This window comes from Dipodomys spectabilis, unplaced genomic scaffold (genome assembly GCF_019054845.1).
Source record: "Dipodomys spectabilis isolate Male_0828 unplaced genomic scaffold, ASM1905484v1 ptg000163l, whole genome shotgun sequence".
Lineage (NCBI taxonomy): Eukaryota > Metazoa > Chordata > Mammalia > Rodentia > Heteromyidae > Dipodomys > Dipodomys spectabilis.
In genome coordinates, this window is record NW_024870840.1 from 4,031,277 (window position 1) to 4,052,333 (window position 21,057).

General features: G+C 39.9%; 1 protein-coding gene across 2 annotated transcripts in view; it reads right to left on the reverse strand.

Annotated features, from left to right (window-relative positions):
- The window catches only part of Atp2b1 (ATPase plasma membrane Ca2+ transporting 1), a 101,860-nt gene extending 81,791 nt beyond the window's left edge, over window positions 1-20,069 (reverse strand). Inside the window, exon 1 of one of the 2 annotated variants that reach the window (XM_042693293.1) lies at window positions 19,903-20,069. The gene's annotated coding sequence lies outside the window, so the exon portion shown is untranslated. Of the gene's footprint in view, window positions 1-19,235; window positions 19,482-19,902 lie in introns of those variants that run through there. The other variant, XM_042693292.1, reaches the window with a different exon arrangement.
- Window positions 20,070-21,057: the final 988 nt, after the last annotated feature.

Below are 21,057 nucleotides of genomic sequence, written 5' to 3' on the forward strand. Positions count from 1 at the left end.
GCCATTTGAAACTTCTCCAAAAAACTCCAATACTGTGAAACAAAGACAATCCAACCTATTATCCAAATGTATGACCAGGAATCCAGGAGCATAATAAAGTAATTGTTTTATACAATTAAATCTGGAGTAATTTGTCAATCAGAAGAATAGCAAGTCAGTACGACAATAGCTAGTACAACAATATGTTAATTTACCCTTCATTTCAGCAATTTCAGTCCCAAAAACTTACTCTGAAAATGCACTTATAAAATTGTACAATGTAATTTTTTGTAGCATCACTCACAACTCTGAAATGCTAAGAACTATCTAAATATCTAAGCATAAGAAAGCAGCTGCACAGAAATGGCACATAGAAAACCATATAGTTGTGAAAAAAATAATGAGAAATAAGTCTAAGGACTTCCAAAATAGATCAAACAGTGAAAATATATGCACCTTTCATGAAAGAAAGTAAAAATAAAGACAACTTAAGTAAATCTGTATTTGGGGGAAAGAAATGTAAATAAAGTAGAAAAATAGTTACTTGCAAAACAACAGTGGGAGGAAGGACTGAATTTTGTGTGTACATACTTTTGTGTGCAATTCTGATGTTTGGAATTAATGTTCCAATATTAAAAATATAAAACTGAGACAAAGTATTTGGGGACAAGGAAATGAAAACTGAGTGCACCATAAATGAAACTCCACTTCAAATAAGAGACCAATCTGAAAGAGAAGTAGAGGGAAAGCCTAATGAAATCTTGAATTTAAGTAAACTTAAACTCTTTAGTTTACTTGCTTCTGACAGTAGCATGATTATAGAACCTCTCAAATTGTATCATGTGTACAGTAGGCTATACAAAGAATAAAAAAAAACTGCTAATGCAGACAGCTACCATTCTTGTTATGAAAAAATAGAAATATGATGGACAAAAGGCAAGGGAAAACCCAGTGGAGTGAAATTGGAAGGATCAAGGTGAATCATGCCTTCATATATATTTATATAGTTACATACACATATATGTAACACATACATGTCAATACACTTTCTGCTTGATTTGAAGATGACAAATATTTGAGGAACTAAGTTTTTAAAAAAAAACTTTAGAATTATTTTCTACTCCTAACAAACAAGGTAAGTGCTTTAAACTTCCAAACAAATTATCTCTTGAACTCGCTGAATTAAGAGTACATACAACTGTTAATATGCTGAACCAGCAAGACATTCCAATTGTGTTTTCTATGTCTCACTGTAAGCCTTCTTATCACTTCTGTCATAAAGCATGTTCCCATTATTCCAGGGACAGTCGTCTGTAACGTCTCTTAATCCATATAGGAAATACAACATTGTTGATTCTCAAAAGTATGGTCTTGAAACTAGTGGTCTTTAGAAAAGGCTTCATATTTTTAGTATGTAGTATATACATTCACAGATGCATATAAATTTAGTACGCTAAAGTAACTATGTGCTTCTATGGTGTATGTATGTAGATAGAAAAAAGAAGAGGAGGAGGAGGAGGAGGTGGAGAGAGAGGAAGAAAGAAGCAGTAGCAAGGGAGAGAGGGATGATGGGAGGAAAAGAAACATGATCCAGAGACTATTAATCCAGAAAAAAAAAATATGATCCTGTCTCTACCAAATTAATTTAACACCCCTTGGGGTTACTCCACTTTAAATTTATTAAACAACAAAGCCAAGCAAGTGAGCCATCTAATTATCTACTCCTTTTTTCATTTAAGTAATACTGATATATTGTTTTCCTATAAAGATACTACCACACACACACACACACACACACAAAATGCTTTTTCAACAGCCAGGTGCAGGTGGCTCACGTCTATAATCCTAGCTACTCAGGAGGCTGAACTCTGAGGATTGCAGTTTAAAGCCATCAGTTTAAAGTCCCCATGAAGACTCTTATCTCCAAATTGACCACTCAAAAACCAGAAGTGGCACTGTGGCTTAAGTGGCACAGTAGTGCTAGCCTTGAGTACAAAGAAGCTCAGGGACAGTGCCTAGGTCCTGAGTTCAAGCCCCACAACCAACCAAAAAAAAATGGTATAACACTTTTAGAGCCTAAGCAGAAAAAAATTAAATAGAAAAAAATTGCTCCAATTTAGAATGTAAAGATATAGTGAAATTTGCAAGATTTAATGGATTCTAAAGGCTGGGCCCAAGGTCGTGCACATGATTCCTTCTCTTGTATTTTCATTTTGTTTTTGAGATAGCTTCTAACTGATTTTGCCCCAACTAGCCTTATGATCTACTTGTTCCATGTCCGAAGTGGAGTAGCTGGTATTATAGGTACTATGATAGGTATTATCAACTATTAAATGCTACTATGAATAGCTATAAATGTTTTAAAAACACATTCCAAATATTCTTGTACCAGTATATAAATTTAGCTTATTCTTCTCCTTAATGTAAATTAATTGATAAAGAACGTTGAGAATGATAAAATTGGGACACCTGAATAAAAGAAGCATATTCCACTTACTTCATTTACTAAGGAAAGTGCTAATACTTGGAGAGTAAATTTAACATGGGATCAAAATAAATACTATTTGTCCAGCAATTTTTGTTACTAGATTTACAAATTACGATCTTTGCTTTTTCAACATTTAAATCAAACCAAATATACTTGATATATTGGTGAATCACAAAAAAGTGTCATAGAATTCATTAAACTGCCAAAAATAAAGGAGGCAGACATTCATACAGTATGTGTTCCATCAGTTGAAGCACATATAGAATGTTAAAGTACTTACATTGCATTTAGATTCCCCATCACCTTTTGTGGGGACTGACATACACATTAAGTGACTGCTATATGCAACATACTTCTGACACAATCACCAGATTATCTTCATAACTATAAAAGAAATAAATAATTCTTTATCTTTGTAACCTAAAAAAATTAAAGTCAGCAAGCCTAATCTATTTTCTTAACTCAAAACAAAGGTCTGAAACCTGTGATTGCTTTTAGAGCACTCAAACTCTTCATGTCAAAAGCATTAATTATTGAGCAGAACTGAGTTATGAGGTACTTGCTCTAAGTGAAAATTTATCCTTATAAATTATGAGTGAAACATTATTTTAAATAATTTACACAGAAATCTTCTGACAACATACCAGAGAACATAAGTTATAAGAAGCAAGATGCTACCATGATTCATCTATGGCCAAAATGATTTAATTGACTTTAATCTCAGAAAGGACCCAAATGTCTATACTAAAGAAAGCAGATGATACTCCATTACTATGTACAACTTTTACACTTTTATATACTAGTGAATAAAATACACTGGGTTGAAAAAAGAGAATATACTTCTGCCAGCTAATAAACATACTTCTGCATGCATCCTTAATTTTATTTTTGTCTTCCCCACAACTATTACTAAACCAATCCTTTATTTTTTGTCTAATGTTTCAGAATCAAAGACACTAACTTAATACAAAGTGATTTCAACACAAGACATGGAAAAGTCCCTGCCATGGAAGTTGATGGTAATGGCTCCCAAAGGATGGATCTTTAAAGTGAGTCTTCATGAACAGCAGTAGTTTGTGGTGTGAGAAGTTGTGCATGTCTATAATCAGTAACAACTCCTGCTATGACTGGAGGTGATCATTGTGACAATGGGGATTAGAAAATATAGAGCCTCAGAATCTATATAAATCCATACTAATTCAGTGAACAAAATAAGTGAGAAATGATGACTTTCTGGAAAAGTCAGGAAAGGTTCATGAAGGAGTTTCATGCATCCTAAAAAACGATTATCCAGAAGAAGGTATTTCAGATTTGAATAGCTACACAGAACAATACTTTTCAGATCAAATTGTTTAGAACTATTGTTTTATATTATGTTTCATAAACTTATCTTCAGTTGCAATGACTTCCTCTTATACCATCAAATGTCAATTTCTAATTCGGTCTAATTCTAATTTTCTAAACAATCTTTTGTTTCTCAAATTTTCTCTCTCTCATTTGCAAAGCACTGGGAATAAAGTTGTCAAAATGTTACAGAAATGTACCTAAAATATGAGCAAACACATCAAGTAAACACCTAAAGTGGAACAAGACAGTTATGGAGTTTTGATGCAGGGACTTCTGGCTTCTCAGGATGCTTTTTCTGCCAATTTCCTTGTTTTCTACTTTTGTTTTACAAGGTTCAGGAAGCTGGATAAGTAAGAGCCTCAGGCTACTAGAGAAATTATCACACATCTCTTACCACTATTATATTTCTTCTTCCTTCATTCTTTCCCATTCCAGATAACAATTAGTCTACTAAATAAATGGCACCCCTACCACCACCACCAAGACAAGAAGGCTGGTTTTCACTGACTTCAAAATTAGATTAGTGCTATGTTACATCCTAATTTGTTACATTTCATCTTTTTATACCTGTATCTTTTTATAATAAACTAAGAAACAATAATTAGGCAAAGAACCCCACCTGTTCTCAGTTTTACCGTATGTTAAATTTACAATCAATTACATAATCTGTCCTACTCTATCTCCCTACTACATCCTACTTCTTCTGCAGCTGTCATCTTAATTGGTTGGACGCATGGCTCAGGTGGTAGGATATCAGCCAATGAGTGAAAGCATCAGATACTAAGTTGGACTCTTGGGCTTGAACAATAACAAAAGTCCCAACCACAGTAGTATCTGCAATTTTCAATGATAAGCTCAAATTCTTTGTACATCTGCAGCTCTAAGATAAACTATAATCTCTCAAGTCTCCCTAAAAATCAATAAAAATTTCTTTGACCTTTTTCAGGCACCTGCTTTGTGGGCTAGGAGATATCCATGGAGGATCATATCCAAAAAAATCTCATCAAAGGAGTTTTCCCTCCTTCAGGATAAAAACCTACATAGCACCCTTGCTTGGGGAAGCATTCACTTTGAATTCACTATAAATATACATCAGGTAGGGGGAAAGAGTAGGAACAAATCCAACATTATATAACTCAGAACTGATAGCCTAATTTGATAACTTAGTTGTGCATGGAAATATAAGCAATGCCACTTATAAAACCATTTATCAATAACTTTAATAGGATAAGGAGTAGTTAAAACAGTAAGGCTAGAAAGCAGATTCCACAATGCTTTTTTATTTTCAAAAGAATAGGTAGAAACAACATATCCCCTTTCCATTACACAAAGAGATCAAAGACCAGGAAGGGAACATATGCATACACTTTAGTTCCTGGGAGCACACTGAATATAATGAATCATCTTGCAAAAAAGGAAAATGAGAAGGATCACTGGACTGGCACACTTAAAACTGTAACAGTGTCTCTTCTTAGCAGGTTACAGTCATTACTGCCCAGCAAAGTGAGGATGCACTTTTAAAAATATATACTGAATCAGAATCTTATGGTTTCTAACTAAAAATCTGATTTTAAAAATTAGCTGAGTGCTGGTGGTTCATATCTGTAATTCTAGTTACTCAGTAAGCTGAGATCTGGGGATCTCAGTTTGCAGCCAGCCCAGACAAGAAAGTCTGTGAGACTCCATACTCCAATTAATCACCAAAACACCAAAAGTAGAACTGTGGCTCAAGAGGCAGAACGCTAGCATGAGCAAAAACACTCAGGGACAACACATGGGCCCTGAGTTCAAGCTCCAGGATGAGCACCAAAAAAAAAAAAAAAAGCCAACAATACTATATATTTTGTGTGTGCATGTACATGTGCACCAGTCCTGGGGTTTGAACTCAGTGTCTGAGTACGATCTCTGCGCTTTCCCCCAACTTAAGGCTAGTGCTCTGCCACTTGAACCACAGATCCACTTCCAACTTCTAGGTGAGCAACTGGAGATATGGTTTTGAACTTCAAGCCTCCCATCTCAGCCTCCCAAGTAGCGAGGATTACAAAGGTATGAGCCACAATGCCCAACAAACTTTTGTAATTTTTCCTCTATTAGAAAAGGTAGAAGTGGCGCTGTAGCTCAAGCGGTAGAGCACTCGCCTTGAGCTGAAGAGCTGAAGGATAGTGCCCAAGCCCAGAGTTCAAGCCCCACGACTGACCAAAAAATAAATAAATAAATATTTTTTTTAAAAAGGTAGATACAGAGAGCCAGTAACTTAGGAGGCTGAGATCAGGAAGATTACAATTTGAAGCAAGCCTAGACAGTGAAGTCTATAAAACTTTCAATCTAAACCAACCAACAAAATTGTATAACTGCAGGAGTGGCTCTAATAGGAGAGTACCAGCCAAGCAAGCAAGCCAGAAAGTAAGCAAAACAAGTGCAAGTCCATGATCTCAAACCCCAATTGGTGTGGCACATGCAATGGCACATATACATACATGCATTATTCTCTTACAAAGGATTTTAAAAGAACTGCTTGTCAATTCACTGGCATTTTAAATGGTAATTTTATCTGTAAGGTCTTCTTAGTATTTTACTCTATCTCTTTACCAAAGGGGTGGTGGAATTTTTGTTTCAGAAAGGAAGATTCATATAGCATAGTTTAACAAAATACTCTCATTTTTGTGTCATTCAACTGACATAATCATTTGGCTCAAAGTTGAAAGAAGCAGTATTTGGTGATAAATTCTGAGTCCAATCACATTACCATTTCAAAAAAGAACGAAAACAAACATTTTGTAGGATCCAATAACTATGTATTCAAGCTCAAGACTAGACACAAGATGCTTATTCAAGCGTCATTATGTACCCACAGGTAAACCTGACTTAGTAGCCAGGCCAGGAATCCCATCTACTCAGGAGATGGAGATGGGAGCATTATGATCTGAGGCAAGCCTAAACAAAAAGTTAGCAAGATCCATATTTCAACAAATAAGCTGAGTATGGTGCTTCGTACCTGTGATCCCAACTATGTGGGGGGGGAGGGGGTATAGTAAGAGAAGTCAGAGTCCAGTAAAATATCTGAAAAATAAAGTAAAAAAGGAGCTGGAGACATGATTAAAGTGGTAGAGCTCTAGGGCTAGCAAGCTTATTTCAAATCTGGAGTATTTCAAACCCCAATACTGTACAAACAAATAAACATCAAATAGGACACTGTGCCAAGGCCACAGTGATTGATTTCTAGTCCTTGCTCTCAAGCTAAATATCCCACACAAAGGCCATACATATAACTAATTTTTAAAAAGTGCTATGGGAATTTAAGTAGAGCAAAGACCTAAAAATGAGGAGGACACACTGCATATATAGCAAGAATGGACAATGAAGAAAATTTTAATGAAAGGGTCACAACCCACCTAAATTCAAATTACAAAGGAAATAACATAAATGGAGATAAACATCTACCAAGAAAGGTGCACTGGACAATTAAGAGAGGAAAATGTCAAAGTTAAAACATTCGGTAATAAGAATAATGTAGGGTAGAATATTACACTAATGAGAATAATATGAGTGAAAATGATACAAATTTAAATGTCAACTATTTACTAAGTATACCAGAACAAAAATAATTCAAATGAAAAGCTAGCTATTTCTCAGATTTAGGATTAGGAGTGATTCTATTTCACTTTTCAACACACTATATTTTCCAAACATTTTACAATCAGTGACACACTTTTGTTTTCCTTATCTTTTGGCGGCATTGGGGTTTGAGCTCAGGCCTTGCACTTGGTAGGCAGTAGCTACTCTACAAGTTGAACCATTTCTCTATCCTCCTTTTAATTCTTTATTACTTTTTAGATAGTATCTCATTTTTTGCCCAAGGCAGACCTAAGTGCAATGCTCCCAACTATGGCACACTATGTGAGATGACAGACGTGTTCTATCATGTTTCATTTATATTATTGAGATGAGATCTCACTGTTCACTAAGGCAGGCCTCCAACAGCAATTCCCCCCAAATAGGTGAATTTGAGCCATCACATTTAGCCTGTTCATAAACTTCTTTTTTTTGGGGGGGGGGGGGGTCCGGTCGTGGGGCCTGAACTCTGGGCCTGGGTGCTGTCCCTTGGCTCTTCAGCTCAAGACTAGCGCTCTACCACTTGAGCCACAGTGCCCTTTCCGGCTTTTTTCTTTTTGCTTATGTGGTGCTGAGGAATCGAACCCAGGGCCTCATGCATGCAAGGCAAGCGCTCTACCACTGAGCCACCTTCCCAGCCCTGTTCATAAACTTTTAATAGGTACAAAGTCATTGTATTGTACGATATTGTTTTAAAACAATAACCTTTATGTCTCTTTTTGGGAAAGCTCACAAATTCCTTTGAACTCATATAAACATGTTTAATATTTTTAGAAAACAGATCCATAGTTGTTCATTTTTTATTCAGTCATTTTAAATTCCCTTTACATAGTAAACTAAAATGCTTTAGAGCTGGTTGATTTTTCTATTAGGTGCCATGAAAAATAGACCAGCTCTATATGCTATTAAGAACTAGGTTGGAAACTGGGGGCTAGTGGCTCCACCTGTAATCATAGCTAATCAGGAAACTGAGATCCAGAGGATCACAATTAAATTTGCAAGTCCAAGAGACTCCATTTCCAAAATAACCAGCAAAACACATGACTCATCCAGAAAAGAAAGCAAGCCCAGTGAGACCCCGAGTGCAAATCCCAGGTTTTTTTTTTTAAGTAACAAAATATGACAACCAATTGTTCATTAGAATAAAGGAAGAAAGACTTTTAACTTGCAAAACTAGGAATGGACTTTAGGGAGAAATCAAGAAAAGAAAGAAGACCTTAAGTTGCTTGTAGACTCTCCGCTAAAGAAACACTTAATCATTAATAAAAATAGAATCTTTTACTCAATGTAATATAAAGGTATTCATCTGAACTACAAAAGACTACAGACACAGAAATTAAAAACAAATTTAAACATATTCCTCACTTTTAGTTTTAACCAGCTCTTACATACTTGGTTTACAAAAACAAAAACAAAAAAAGGTTCCACAAGCTATTTTTTAAAATAAATATTAGCAGTCCTGTTGGTCCCCAGTACCATGTTCCGCTCAGAGGCAACAGTGCTTTCTGTAACTATGCATTCTAGTATTTATTACAGTTTGGATCTGAAATGTCCCCTAAAGACTCATATGCTAAATGACTAGTCAAAAGCCTGTCATACTCGGGGATGTGGTAGAGCCTTTAGGAAGCAGAGTCTTGTGAACAGAAGTTTAGGTCATTGAGGAGATTCTCTTGAAGAGGATACTTTGAACCTCCCACTCCTTTGCTTTCTAGCTGCCTTGAAAACTCCTCTGCCACATGCTTTTGCTATGGTGCTCAGACCCAAAGCAATGGGGCCAAGCAACCAAGGATTATACCCTCTGAAATCATGAGCCAAAATAGACCTTTCTTTCTTTAAGTTGATTTATTTTAGGTCTTTCGTCATAGTATTGGAAAGCTGATCAACACAGTGCCAAACTCCATCTTTATAAATAATGTTTGGAACACTCCTGCTTACTTTTCCAGTTTTAGGTTTTACATGTCTTTTATCACAACCTTTCCTCCAACTCCCAGACAAATACAAATGCTTCCCCAAGTATTCTCGTAATCTAAATATAGTAAGACTCACTGAAATGTCTACAAACTTAAGTAAATAGGTAAACAAATTGCAACATAGTTATAAAATGAAATCCTTATTAGCAATAACAAACTATTAATAGATGCAACATGGATGAATCGCAAAATTATTAGGCTAAGTGAAAGCCAGATTGCAAGGAGCACATACAGTACGATTCCATGTACACACAATTCTAGAAAACTCAAATTAACTTATAGTGACAGAGAGCAGATGAATGGTTGAGGAAAAGAGGAGGTAGGAAAAGGGTTATGAGAGTCCCAAGGAAAAATTTATAGGAGATAACTATGCTCATTAACTTGGCTGTGGGCAGTGATTTCTCTGGAATACTCACACATCAAAACTCAAGATTTTCACTTTAAATACATGATATTTACTGCTATTAATCACACAATAACGCCCTAATCAAACAACAACAACAACAACCAACAAAAAAACCAACAGTTAAGTCACAAGACAAAAGAACAGGACACCAATAAGATGAATAGAAATTCTGGATCCAAAATGTAGCTTTCTATAAATTTTACTGTAGGGGGATCTAAGGAGAACATTTTCTTTGTTCATATTCATACACATAAATGTGTCAATCTATGGGTCTTTTCCTCTGAGTTGATCAGAGCACTGAAAAGACATTTCTATTTTGGCTAGCACTTAACACCCAAGTGAAAGAAGGCTGGAATCTGTAAGGGCTCACTCAGGTTTCAGAATGGTGCCTTAGTTTTCCTTCTCCAGTATGCTCATCCTCTTCTAGAAAACAAATTCTAGCCTTCTGAAAGGATAGAAAATAAGAATCACAGCTTTAAAGTTAGTTCCCTAGTTTTAGCCCCACTGCTACCTCTTCATCAAACCATACTACCAACCCCAAAGCCCTTGGGGAATTTGGCAATGTAAATTGAGCAGCTACTGGGCTTTTCTATTACTGCCTTAGAATTCAACCTTTTGAGCCTTTTGCACTAGTTCCTTCCAGAAATTTGATGTTTCTGTTTTTCCTTATGGATTCATGGTTTTAGTTGTTTTTTGTGTGTTTTCTTTTCAAAGAATTCCTTTACTCTCATTCAATACTTTTCAACTGGAAAGCTTAAATAATCTACCTTTTCAATAAAGATTTTTACCTTCACGAAGGCAACAACTTATCACAAATGAAAAAAAATGGTAAGGTAGTTCAAAATGATAAGGTAGTTAGAAAAAGGAAAATCAGAATTGAGAAATGACAGGTTGAAAGAGATTGGAGGAGGAATGTCTGCTAAAACTATAAAGATGTTTTTGAAAGAAAATTAATTTAAAAACCCTCTGATATCTTACTTGGAACATTTTTTAGGGAAGCTAACAAAATCAAATGATTTATTTACTAGCATTTTCACTGGCAAAGATAAAACACAAATCTAAATCTGGAGAGTAAGATAATATTTTGAAAAGCCAAAACTAAAAGTTTTAAGTCTAAGTCACACAAAGGAATATCACAAAGATACTCTGGATGAGAAAAAGGCACTTATTGAGAGAATATTAGAATATTAGAAATGACAGAGAAATCAGAAAGGTTTCTGCATTTAACAAATAAAAATTATGGTGTTTAAATACAAAGGCAGGTTAATTTAAACTTCACCCTAAATCCACTGTTGGTATGCATAGGAGAACTAATGCATCACTGCTTTCCAGATAACTGACACAGTCTGATGTTCCTTGTTTCTCCACTTTGCCATCATCTCTTTCCCATTTCACTGACTAGCCTTCCTTGTTTTCAGGCTTATGTGCACTGGTACCCTTTAATTCAGTAGTTTTACATCTTACATCCAGGTATTAGTTGTAAGAGTATACAAAGGACCTGAGTGTCATGAGTTACTTTCTGAACAAACAATAGAGAAGCATCACTTAACTAAGGGGATAGATTATACATCTGTCATACAGTGTGCAGTCAGTAATTGTTTAGTATGCAGTAGTTATTAACTCCAGAAAACATTTCCTTTATGTTCTATATGAATAGCACTCCCCTAGAGAGTGTGCAAAACAGTGATCACTTTTGTATCAATCACTGTAAGTTAATACTACAAAGGGGTTACATTGTGATATTTAGGCATATGCACATAATGTACTTTGACCAAATTCACTCCATCTATATTACTTTGGGGGTGTACTAGAGTTCAAACTCAAGGCCTTGTACTTGCTAGCCTTGCTCAACATAGCTAGCTAAACCACATCCCCAGCTGTTTTCATTGGTTCTTTTTTTTTTTTTTTGTCAGTCGTGGGGCTTGAACTCTGGGCCTGGGGGCTGTTCCTCAGCTCTTCAGCTCAGGCGAGCACTCTACTGCTTGAGCCACAGCGCCACTTCTGGTTTTCTAGTGATTTATTGGAGATAAGAGTCTCACAGACTTTTCTGTCCCAGCTAGCTTTGAACCATGATCTTCAGATCTCAGCCTCCAGAGTAGCTAGGATTACAGGCATGAGCCACCAGCGCCAGGCTGTTCTTTATAGGATAGGGTCTTTCTTACTTGCTGCCCAGGTATAGTGATCCACCTACTTTGGGCCTCCTGTTGTAGCTGGAATCATAGGCTCTTATCACCACACTTCCTTTAGGTGGAGATAGAATCTAGAGAACTTTTCTGCCCTGTTAGTCTCTAACCCCCATCCTCCCATCCTCATTTCCCAAGCAATTAGGATTATAGGCATGAGCCATCAATGCCCAGCTATAGTACTCTTTCTTAAGCTCTTCTCCTATTACCTGTTTTTAAACAGCTTTTACTGGGCTTTATTATGCTTTTTTCATACTTAACCTGCTTTTACCAAGGTGGTAAGACAGTTCATTAAAATTGATAGGTGAGATGCTCCAGTAAAAAGATAGCTGTTGCACTAGGGAGACAAACCAGTAAAAGATTGTTGTTGCACTAGGGAGACAAAACACTAAACACATCTGGGTAAATTCAATCCAGTTTCATATTAAAGCACTGGCAAAGTCCCAAATGGGAAAACTGCACAAGCTACACATTCTAGATTGTAGTTTCACTAGTTTCTCCCAGAAATATTTAGTAGTTTTTAAAACAATACGTGAAAATAAACTTCAGAAAACTGAGCTATTTTTATCTATGGCCTTCACAGTCAAATTGCATCTTGATGGAGAAAAATAAGGACCGGCTGAAAGTTTTAGTGAAGAAATTACAACAGGTAAGTTATTTTAAAACATTATAAAAATTCTGGCACAAATATGGAAGTAGACTAAAGTAGCAGATCTAGGAATTTAAAGAGAAGAAGGTTTCTGATTTTTTGTTTTTATTTTGTCGGTTGTAGGGCTTGGACTCTAGGCCTGGGCATTGTCCCTGAGTTCTTCAGTTCAAGGCTAGTGCTCTACATCACTTGAGCCACAGTGTCACTTCCGGTTTCCTGGTGGTTTATTGGAGATAAGAGTCTCATGGGCTTTCTTGCCTAGGCTGGCTTTGAACCATGATCCTCAGATCTCAGCCTCTTAGCTAGGATTACAGGCATGAACCATCAGTGCAGGGTTTTTTTTTTTTTTTTTAAATGTTCTGTTCCTGGAGAACTCCCTGAGTAAATAAAATGAATAGAACCATACTGCAAATAAAATTATACGGAAAGCATCTTTTTAAGTTAGTCTAATCCTTTTTAAGATCTACTGTTCAGAAAATGTAAAGTTTATACCTTATGTATAAGGCAATTTATCAAGGCTTGTACAGAACTGCCGTGTTTTACAGTCAGGTAGTGTAATCTCAGATTTCACAAAGCACGCAGGCATTGGTCCATTCAAATCTATCCTTACTTTTCCCCCTGGGTCAAGCAGGTGTCGTAGGTTTTAGGAAAGCATTTTGTCAGAAGTTATTAGTAAGTACAGTACATGAGTACTAAATAATGTTCACTAGAGAGGTAACTAAAAACACTATGTACTATTTAGAATAGTTGACAATACCATAAGGAATTTTTTTTTGGGGGGGGGGGGGTCCGGTGTCCGGTCATGGGGCCTGAACTCTGGGCCTGGGTGCTGTCCCTCAGCTCTTCGGCTCAAGGCTAGAGCTCTACCACTTCCAGCTTTTTTCTTTTTGCTTAAGTGGTACTGAGGAATCGAACCCAGGGCCTCATGCATGCAAAGCAAGCACTCTACCACTGAGCCACCTTTCCAGCCCCTCCTAAGGAAATTTTAATAGAAAATAACTTCTATAAAAATATCCCTATAAGGATATAGGGAAAAGCTTGTCCATAGTATCTAAATCTCTCTGCCAAACATACTAATTTAGATTTCCACAATCACTCATGTATTATAAACCAGGATTCCTTAAGATGTAAGCAAGAAGCCTAGGTTTTTAAACGAAAACAGGTTCAGTGCAGGCTTGAGATGGATATGAGTTGAACCTAACTTCATTTTGAAATATATTTTAAGTGGATATATATATATATAGATGAATATATTGCTATACATGAAACATAACAGCAATTGAAGACTGGTTTTAAACAGGAAAATTATTAAAAGTAATCCATATGTAGTATATATTATTATTAAGATAGTTCCAAAAGTCAGATCAAGTGGACCTTACAGTGGATTACTGAACTATACAAACTTACTTAACACAGAAGTAACTTTGCTTTCAATGCACAGAATGGTAAATTTTCAACTAGTATGTTATCATTAATACTTTTTTAAGCTCATTCAGCATTAACCTGCCATTTTTGAAGCAGCTGCTTCCTAAATGAAATGAAAAAGGGTAATTATATATGCTGCAATTTATTCAGTTAGAAGGACTTTTCTTCCAAAAATAAAAACTAGCCTAAAGCCTAAATACATAGTAGTTATGACACACGTGCATTATTTTTATGAAAACAAGTGTACATGCTGTGGAGGCTGGAGACATTAGGAGATGGAAATAAAAAGAATATTCTGTAAGTTTATAGTACTTTTTAGTAACAAATAGAACTCCTGAAATAAGAATATGTAACAAAATTATTTTTATCTGTTTTTTAATTGTCCCTAATCCACCCTCCAAATCTGCTACAACTGTCAAAGCTACTTAAAAGCATAAACTTTGAACTATATTCAAAATAAAGCAATTATGTCTTCTTGATTTGTAAAGGCATCTCTACTACATTAATTTTAACTTACTTACAAATTCAACATTGGTCTTTTTCAAAATGCAGCCTACTGAGTCCCACCCCAAATCTGCTGAATCAGAATTGCAGGGACAAAACCAAGGAATGTGCTTGTTCAATTCCACGCCCACCTTCAGGTATTCTTATGTGCACTGGTGCTGGAAAATCTTTCTTGTGAAATTAGTAACAAAGTTTTCGATTTCAGCAATCAAAATGCCCACATTTGGGACCATTTAAACTGTTAAATTTAATTCTCTAACAGATTAATATCAAAGAGATTTAAAGTAATAAACAGGGCAGAAAAACAAGTACACTGAAACATTAAACAGAAATTAAAAGAAAAAACTTCCAGCACATGTATTTTTAACTTAGTAATTTCAATGTCCAATAGATCTTTAAAAACTCCATATTATTAAGAATACAGTTTTTAAATTTGCTCAAGTTCATTTACTCAGTTGTTCAGTAAGATAAACTGTTTACATTACAGCAAACGTAAGCAATGAATAAGTGAAAGAGCTAAAGCTAGACAAATCTGTTTATATTTTACTATTAAATTTACTCTGATCAGAAGCTTATCTTTCATAAACTTATACAACTGTCACAAATTTGCATAAACATATATAATAGGAAGAGAAAAAAGACAAAAACAAATAACCAATAAACTGTCTTGTTATTCCTCTCCTGTGATTTATTGTGATAATCAAGAGATAGTAAGTTTAATTTTTAAAAAAAATCTGTATATATCACTATTATAAAGCATTACTATTAACATAGCAAAATTTGGAAGACACTACCTTTAGGTACCTGCTTTAAAACACACTCAGAAGAAAAGTTAAAATATATGTTGCATAAACAATGACGAATGTAAAAAACTTGTATTTCAAATTCAGTTAAACACTGTATACTACTGGGTATATTCTCTAAATTACAAACATAAAAATGTAAGGATTCAAGTCAGTTACTTGTCCCATCTGCCCATTTATAACAGATCTATTTCCAGAATGAAAATCTAAGGAAATTACATTGGCCTTGATTTAAAGAAATTACATTGAGAAAATTGGTCACTAAGGTTGTCATTCTCTTACATGTTTGAAAACTGCTATGAAAAATTTTTAATAAGACAAGCATATGTGATGTGTTTAGATAATATTTCTAAAATCTAAAGAAACTTTGTTTGAAAGTTATGCCCATAACTATTATGGATCATTTTCTTTGTAATGTTACCTCAGAATCTGTGAATTCCCAAATAAGCTACTAGTACTTTTTCTAAGATACCTGCTAGATTTCTTCCAACCGATCAAGTACTTTATAAAAACACAATATTTTAAGTCTTAGGTTTCTGTTTCCTGATATATAGTTTCTAAATTGTTGTTTCTCATCCATTACAAAATTTCAGAATTAATAAATGGGAAAATCAGTTTATTGTGTATGTTTGAGATGTAAGGGGAAAATGACACTCTTTTTTAGCTTAATATTACAAAAGTTTTAAGTGACAATTCCTTTTAAAACTTAATTCCTAGGATAAGAAATCTCATCGAAAATGAGGTTAACATGTTTGTCAATAAAAGGCAGGAAACTTAGCTCTCAAATAAAGGATTCTACTCAAAGTATATAGAATAATATATAATTACTCTGCATGAGTCAACGTAATAGCTTAGATAGCTAACGTCCTTTAACCTAGGGTCATATTCCACAACTTGAAAGAGGCCATGAAGCACTAAAAGCATAAACCATTTTCCATCTTAAACAGATTTTTTTTTTGCTTAATCTTAGTTTAATAAAAAGTTAATTACTAGACATGACAGCTAATGCTTTGCAGTGGTTTGAAGAAATCACAAATGTTGAATTAAAACAAATGCAGATAAGATAAAAATACAGTAATATATTGTAGTTTGTAAGTAAAACTGTATTTAGGAAAACCCACATGTTAATTTATTCATCACTTGTAAGCTTCACTCTTTTAGTCTCATGCTCTATGTACAGTTGTCAAGAAGTACCTTGTGCCCAGAGATGGTGTACCTTAAATTTGGAGGAAGGAGAGGGGAAGAAGAAAGGAGGGAAATCTTGCCAGTTCAGCTGTCATTGCATCATTTATTTTCGAAGCATGAAAAACTCCATTATTTTTAAGAGATGTATCTGAGAGGAGCCAAACACAGAAACCACTTTTCCCAACATGGTCTTCATTAAACATTGAATATAAGTACTCTTGCCGAAAGTGCTCATTTGTGTTATTTTTTAAAAAGCTATTGTAAGCCCTTAATAAAACCATAAAAGGCAAAGAGATGGAAGATGGGTAACAAAAAATAATTATTATATCTATCCAAGCAAGGTTAACAATTCTACTAATTTTGACTGTTTTAGAATCTGTTAATAGTTCAGTAGGTTAAAAAAAAATTGTAAGCCATTACCATGCTGGTAATATATCCCTATTATGTAGAATGGCTTTTAAACATCTATGTTAAACATCTTTTATAATGAAGCAATTACTCTCCTTACTTCCTTTTCTAAGTAGATTCCAGGCTACCAGTATCCTTACTATTTAGTACAAATCTCAATCAAAACTAGTTTCTCATATTATATCAGAATACTACATAAATTCCCAAGCTTCAATATTAAAAACATCGCTTCCGTCTGCAAATGCAAAAAATGCCTCTCCAAATAGAAATTAATACAGAAAAATGAAGACAATCCTTCCACATATACTTCTAAATGGGCAGGCCAGTAATGACAACTGTGATAAAGCAGGCTTATTCTAAATTTTCACCATTTGAATAGAAGAAAAAAAAAATCACAAAATTTTAAATTAAAGGTGGCGCTCTGTCCTTAACTCACCCGACTGTGACTCACTTTTGCAGACTATATGGTAGGAAATAACAGTTACTTTTCAAAGATCTTTGCAGTTACACCCAAGCCAAAATCAGGACAGAGATCCACACTTAATTACAGCAATTTAACTGTCTTATCCAAAGCAAGGTAGAAAGTAAAACGTCTCCCTGAAATTATAGCTAAAAAAAACACCCTATTTCATATAGTTGCCTTCAAAGGCTCCCGATAAGAAAAATATTTTTATTATCTTCAAATTTGAACTCATCAGGAGGAAAAAGAAAAGGAGAGGGGGGGAGGGGGTCCAAATCAAATGAAGTGCACAAGTACAAAAAGCAGATTCTTCTCCAATCCCTCTTAATTCCCCCAATCCGCCCCTGCCACAAACAAGGGCAGGGAGTATCCCTTGGGGAGACGGGTGGCAGAGCAAGTGAAGGCCCTTCATTCACTCACATGGGCCACCATCCAAAAGGGATGTCTGATGAGAGCTTCATACAAACCAGGCCCTTACAAGTACTTCTTATTATAAAATACACCCACGCAGAGCAAGAGCCTTATTTTAAAATAAGACTGTCCTCAGGTGGGGGAGGTTAAACACAACAAAGGCTTCCATGTTGAAAGGCAGACAGTCCAGGCAAGTGCATATACCTACACACGTATGAAAAAAAAATCCATATGGCTAATTGATCAGGAACAGCAATCGATACCAACAGGAGCCATTAGATTATTAATAAAGGCAGAGGGGGAAAAAGAGACAAGTGGTGTGCATAGCAGCCAAAGGTGGTGTCAGCAGCGCTAGAACCTAGGGGAGAGGTAAAAATCAGCGTAGTACGGAGGGTCAAGCCCTGGGCAGCTTTGCAGACTCTCCTTGGCGCATCCCGAGGACCCCACGGCCCTCCCACGCGGCGTCAAACACCGCAGCAGCAAGAGCACTCCCAATGCTTCGTGTCCCGCAGAAAACTGGTGAATGAAATGTGCACAGACACGAATCTCGAGAGTGACTGAGGCGCAGACCCAGGGGTCGCTAACTAGCTTTGTACAGGATTCTCCCGCAGGATGGAATAAAGGGAACACGAACACACACACACACACCCAGAACTAGAATGTCGTCCTCCTCCGCTGACCCTTTCCGGGAGGTGGGGACGCCCGTGCTTTTTTAAATTTTATCTTTCTGCTGTCCAAGTAAGTCCATAAACAAGAATCGGAAACAACCCGCGAACATCCTGGGGGGGCTCCCCGAGAGAAAACCTGGGGAGAAAGGCGAGGCGTCTTTGCAACTCCCAGGGAGTCACCGTCCGGTCTGACACGCATCCATCAAACCACTCCGGCCGGGGCCGATAAGGGGCCCCCACTCCCCCGCCCGCAGCGCGTCTTGGGGGCCCAAAGCCGAGGATTAAAGGGGTGACCCTCCCGGGGCTCGGGGAGAGGGAGAATCGGGCACTGCTGCCCTCAAGGTCACCACGCGCCGGGGTGGGGGCGACTGGTGGCAGGATGGGCTGTGGCTCCGCCAAGGCGGTTCCCAAGTCACAGGAGCCCCGGGTGTAGACAACTCAGCTCCACTGAGTCCCGTCCCTCCCGGCCCAGGGCCTGGCGCTGAGGCGCACGGCAAAGACTCTTCCTTCACCTTTAGTCTCTCGGGGGTCCAGGAGACAACCTGTGCGCCCCCCCCGCCCCCCGCAGTGCCCGCCCGGCCAACTTCTCCCGGATCTACCGCAAACCGCCCAGCGCCCACCTGTCAGGACCCTGGCCGCAGCGGCCGGACCCGGCGATCCGCCCGCCCCCCTCCCTCCCCGCAGGTGACCGCCCCCGCTGCGGGCGGGCAGGAGGGCGGGCGGCGGCCACCACTCACCTCGCCCAGCTGCGGGAACCATTTTCCGAGGGGGGGGGGAGAGGAAAGGGAGGCAGCGAGAGGGTCGGGGTGGGGAGGCGGCGAGGGACAGAAGGAAACGGGAAGAACCAGGCTCGGTCCTCCGCGCGTCTGCAGCCGGCTCGCAGGGTTCGGGACGCACGGCGGAGCTGCGAATGCACCTCGGGGATGAGGCGGCCGCAGAGCCCAGAGGCTCGGCTTCCACCAGCCGAGGCTCCCTACTCACGCTGCACCGCGAGGAGGCGGCGGCAGCGGCGGCGGGGAAGGAGGAGGAGGCGGCGCCCAAACCGGCCCCCGCCCAGAGCCCGGCAGCCGCCGAGTGGCCGCCCGCGTCCCCGCAGGACCCGCCTCCTCGGCCCCGCAGAGCCGCGCACAGGGCGCGCCGCGCTCGGTCCGGGCAGCTCCGCCGGCCTCACGCCGCCGTACACAGCGGCAGGGGGCTGGAGGGTGCAGCCCGCTCCGCGTTCCCCCACTCCGACCCCAACCGCAGCGTCCGTGTGCACCCCAGCTCGGCCCACTCGGGAAGGAGACCCGGGAATAGACGGCCGAGCACGAGGGGTTGCGTGCAAGCTCCGGGGAGGAGCTCGCTTGCACCGGGTGGCCCTCGGGATTGCCCGGGTTAGGCAGAGAGGAGGAGGAGGACGCTCACCCGTTCCGGTCTGGCGCTCCAGTCTCTCCACACCCACACGCCTCCCGCTCCACGCTGGCGGCGCAGCTGCCTCCCGCCGCCGCTGCCGCTGCCACTGCCGCCGCCGCCGCCGAAGCTCGCGCGGCCGCCGCTGCCGCCTTGGCTGGGCGCGGTCACGTGACGCGGCCCGCGGGGAGCCTGAGGGCGGGCGAGAGCGCGCGCGCGCGGGCACGAAGGCAGCGCAGCTTGGACCGTGACTGAGAACAGAGCTGCACCCAGAGGGCGTTTAAGGGGAGGACCCAGCGAGTGCGCTCCCGTCTGGCGAGCGCGTGTCCGACGATTAAAAGCAGCCGCGCGGAGGGGAAAGGGTGGCCAGTGTGAGGGGCGGGAGGAGGGTGGAGGGGGGACTCGCGCCCCTCCCTCTCTTCCTTCCCGGAGCGCCTCGGCTCGCTCCTGCTCCCGCCCCCTCCAGTTCGCCCTTTCCTTCTTGCCGCGGCCTGTGATTGGCTGGCCGGCCTCTGACGTCCGTGTTTCCATGACGTATCGATGCGAGGAGGGGAGTGGAGGAGGAGGAGGAGGAGGAGGAGGTAGGGGCGACTGGGGCGCACGGGGCGGTGACGCCGTCAGTCACCGCGGCTGTTTCAGCGTGGGGCCGGGCGGCTCCCGCGACGTGTGGAGGCAGGAGAGCGATGACTGCCGCAGAAGTGAGGACACCCTTACACCTGAGGCCCCGACCGAGCCATCCCGGGTCCCGCGGCCCTCTAGGGCCCCGGAACGGGCTGGCCGGGCGGGCGGGCGGGCGAGGGTGAGCACTCCCGGCGAGGACAGGTTGGGGCGAACTACCCCCCCCCCCCGCCCCAGTCCGCGGACATTTGAGCGGCTCGTGTCCGCGCCCACTGCATACCAGACTCGGTGCCGGTCCCGGGGCAGTGACACACGCGCTGGAAGACCAAAGTGGCTCCCAGCGGGTCCCCTGCTTGGGAACGAAGCCGGGTGCCTGCGGTGCGCCCCGTCTCAGATACCGGGGATCCCCACTGCTGCACCCAAAGGGCTTGACTCAGGTGTGCGGCCAGTGCACACGGGCCTTGCGGGGTTCTTGCTCAGTAGACCTGTGTTTCTGGTTTAGGTTTGCGCTCTCTACCTATGCTAAGCCGGTAGCACTTACATTCACTTTGT